Here is a 4,632-nt window from a genome sequence, read left to right as displayed (position 1 = left end):
AGGAGTCTTCCTCCAATCCTGATGCCCCATTCTTCTTCATATAGTCCAGCTTCTCAAATTATTTGTTCAGCATACATATTGAAGAAGTATGGTGAAAGAATACAACCCTAGTGCACACCTTCCTAGATTTTCAACCATTCAGTATTCTCTTGATCTATTGGACTATGTATCATTAACGATAATGTTAACATAATAACAACTAAACTTTATTAGGGAACATGGTGGCTCTATAGTATAAACACATGGCTTCAAATTACAAGGTTTCAGCTTCAAGTCCACACAGGAGAAAGATGAGACTTTCTGCTCCCACAAAGATTTACAGTCTCAGAAACCCTGCTTAGGGTCACTATGAGTCAGGACAATTTGACAACACTTAAGAGCAACAACTGGACTAATAAATAACATCAAGATAAATGGAGAAAAGATTGAAGTTGTCAAAGACTTCATTTTGGTTGGATCAACAATTAACAGCCATAGAAGCAGCAGTCAAGAAATCAAATGATTTATTGCATTAAACAAATCTGCTGCACAATACTGCTTTAAAGTGTTCAAGAGCAAAGATGTCAGTTTGAAGACTAAGTTGCACCTGACCCAAACCATGGTATTTTCAATAACCTCATATGCATGTGAAAGTTTGACAATAAATAAAGAATACAGTCTAAGAATTGATGCATTTGAGTTACGGTATTGGAGGAGAATATTTAAAGTACCATGGACCACCAAAAGAACAAACACATCTGTGTTGGAAGAAATATTGACAGAATTCTCCTTTCAAGCCAGAATGCTAGACTTCATCTCTCATACTTTGGACATATTATCAGCAGGTACCAATCTCTGGAGAAGTACATCATGCTTGGTAAAGTGAAGGGTCAGTGAAAAAGATGAAGACCCCGACCAGATGGGTTGGTTCAGAGGCTACAACAATGGGCTCAATTGTAGCAGTGTTTCATTCTGCTGGGAATAAGATCACTATGAGTTGGTACCAACTTGACTGCACCTAACAACAACAAAGAATGACATTTACTGAACATCTACCATGCACCTGGATAACTCTGAGCACTTTATATATATATTAATTCATGTAATTTTCACCACATGAAATAAACCCACTGCTAATAAGTTGGTTCCAACTCATAGTGACCCAACTGTTCCACAGGGAATACTGTAAAGATTGAAAGTCTTTACTAGAGCAGATAACTTCACCTTGTCCTGAACAGTGTTGGGTAGCTTTACCAAAAGTTTATCTGAAGTTAGTATCCCAATGCTTAACCTATCACACCACCAGGGACCCTTTACCATATGAGGTACATACTATTATTATCTTTGTTGACAGTTTAAGAGACTGAGCGATGGAGTTGTTATTAAGTTTCATTGAGTCGGTTTTGACTCATAGAGATCTTTGTGGGAGCAGAATGTCTCACCTTTCTCCCATGTAGTAGCTGGTGGGCTCAAACCCCCAACCTTGTGATTCGCAGTCCAGTATTTATCCTGTAAAGCCAGCAACAGAGAAGTTAATTAATTTACTCAAATTCACTGGACTAGTAAGTTGTAAAACAGTTTCAAACCCAATGATCTGCTGTAGAGCCAGCAACAGAGAAGTTAATTAATTTACTCAAATTCACTGGACTAGTAAGTTGTAAAACAGTTTCAAACCCAATGATCTGCTGTAGAGCCAGCAACAGAGAAGTTAATTAATTTACTCAAATTCACTGGACTAGTAAGTTGTAAAACAGTTTCAAACCCAATGATCTGCCTCCAAAGTCTATGTTTTTCAATACAGTGTTAAGCCCTTTTAGATTTTTGAGAATTTAACATTTTGGAGGGAGGAGAAATCATTCCCAACTAGGATAAATAAGGAAGGCTTTATGGAAAATGTGGGGCTTCAGGTCATTTTAGAACCTGGATAGTTGGAATGTATGGAGGTCTACGTCTGTCTCTTTCATCACTGTTCACATGGCACCTAGTTCTGGGCCTGTTTCATAGCAGGTCCAAAATGATTCAATATCATATAGATGTTTAAGTTTGTTGTCATATGCATCACTGCTAATCTGGTTATGTATCTTAATATTGCCCTCAGTACTACACTTAACTGGACATCACTTTTTAAAAGCCTTCATAAAGCTTAAATGCAATATGTATGCTCTGCTTTGTTTTTTTGGTGTTTTTTTTTTTTTTTTTCCTATCTGCTGTGTTACTCCATTCACTCTTCTGTCTACTCAGTTTAGTTCCAATAATTGAAATTAAATGGTCTATGTTTAATTATTCTAGCTCATTAATGTTCATTCCTTCTCTTTATGCTATTTTATACTCTTCTAGAAAAAAACAGAGTCATAATGTTGCTGTTGTTAAGTGCCAATGAGTTGGTTACAACTCATAGCAACCCTGTATAGGTTTGCTGAGGGGCAGCTGGTGTATTTGAGGCACCAACCTTTTAGTTGAAAGTTCCATGCTTATCCTACATATCCTAGCAGGACTCTGGGGTCATAGCATTACTTTTATTTCAAATTTTGACTCCTCGAGCTTTTTTTTAAAAAATGTTAAGTTTAGAGCAATTTTTTTTGTTGTTTAGGAAAATTGCACTGAAAATACAGAGAGTTCTCATATATGCATACCCTGCTACACATCATGCCCATTGATTTGAGTTGATTCTAACTCATAGCAACACAATAGGACAATTTCTCCTATGGTTAGCATCTTGCAGTAGTGTTGTATATTTCTACAATTGATGAATTAATCTTGATATATTATTATTTAATGGAGTCCTGGTGTAATGCTGTAGGTTAAACACTGGATGGCTAGCCATAGAGTTTGGCTAGCCATAGAGTTAGTGGTTCAAACCTACCATACACTCATCTGAAACCCTGGTTGCTGTGATTTGGAACTGACTTTATGACACTTAATAACAGTATTAACTAAAGTTCATAGCTTATATTAGGGTTCACTCTTTGTGTTGTACAGTTCTGTGGGTTTTGACAAATGCATAATGTCATTTATCTACCCTTGGAGGGTCGTTTCATCTAGTTGTACTGCCATTAAAATGCCCTGTGCTTTACCCATTTATCTCTCCCCTCCCCTAAAGGCCTGGTAATCACTGATCTTTGTCTTGTATCATGTAGTTGGAATAATGTAGTATTTAGCTTTATGAAACAGACTTATTTCATATAGCAATATGCACTTAAGATTCCTCCACGTCTTTTTATAGCTTGATAGCTCATGGTTTGTGTATTCATTCTCCTATTAAAAAAAAAAAATAGTGGCTGCTGCCATTTTTATAATAATAAATAAAGCTGCTATAAACATTTGTGTACAATTTTTGTGTAAATATGTCTTCAATTTACTTGAGTGAAGATCTAGAATTATGATTCATGGACAACATTATGCACCTATGTTTAGTTTTGGAAGAAATTTTCAGATGTCTTCCAGAATGGGTTTTGCATTCTTACTAAATTTTGCATTCTTACTAAAAATAATTGAGTGTTTCTGTTGTTCCACTTACTTATCAGCATTTGGTTTTGTGCTCCTTTAGTTTTTTAATCATCTAATTCAATTACTTTCTATCAATACAATGAAATAAAAGGGGCTTTGACAATAGAAAAGATTCAGATATGACTTAATATCACTGAATTATAGTACATATATTTGTCTTTTAACCATTAGTAGAATTGTTGAAGATTTTTTAAATCTTTGTGCTCAAGAAATTTATTTCCTTATGTTGTTGTTAAGTACTGTCAAATCATTTTCAACTCATAATGACCCTGAATAGAGTTTTCAAAGAGCAATTGGATTGGTGGGTTTGAACTGCCAACCTTGCAGTTAACTATCCAGTGCTTTATCCTACAGTGCCACACCAGGACTTATGGTATATATAAAAGATATGGGTGAAAATAATATTTGATGTTGGTAAAAATAATTATTTTGGAGTCAGATACTTGTAGCTTCAAATCCCAGCTAGGTTGCCTCCTGTTTCAATGACAATTTAGTTAAATATTTTGAGCCTTAAATTGTTCATCCTTCTTAGAATTTTTATGTGAATTATATAAAAAATATATTTAATTTAATATATAAATGCTGATATGATGCTTTATGTGTGGAAATGATTCAATAAATGGAGGTGACTATAATCATATCATAATCACTATCCTTAAATGTGGAAGGGATAAAAAAAGATCTGTAAAACTGCTAATTGGAGCCTTCAGGAAGCTTTCAATGAGAAGATGAACATTAATAGTAAGAAAGGAAGGGAAAACATTTTAGTAAAAGAAAGAACAAGGCCAAAGCATAGAGAAAAGAATAAGCAAACCTGTTTTCTAAGAAGGCCTGTAAGACGTTGGCCATTTTGGTGAGCATGCAGTCAGAGTGTTAATGAACTCCTTCATGATGTTGAGAGTGTGTAAAGACAAATATGTATCTTTTTGAGTGATCAATTAACATCTCCTAAACAGGAGTCGTCCAAATTTTTTGGCATAGATGAGTGAGTGTCTTTGGAAGACAACTATCTGGCTGACTGATTGGAAAAGATCCACATTTGTGCTCATTCCAAAGAAAGGTGACCCAATAGAATGCAGAAATCATCGAACAATCTCTTTAATATCCCATGCAAATAAAGTTTTATTAAAAGTAATACGGAAATGG

Source organism: Chrysochloris asiatica, unplaced genomic scaffold (assembly GCF_000296735.1).
Source record: "Chrysochloris asiatica unplaced genomic scaffold, ChrAsi1.0 scaffold00129, whole genome shotgun sequence".
NCBI classification, from domain to species: Eukaryota; Metazoa; Chordata; class Mammalia; order Afrosoricida; family Chrysochloridae; genus Chrysochloris; species Chrysochloris asiatica.
The sequence above is the reverse complement of the archived record's forward strand: the minus strand, read 5'-3'. Positions refer to the sequence as shown.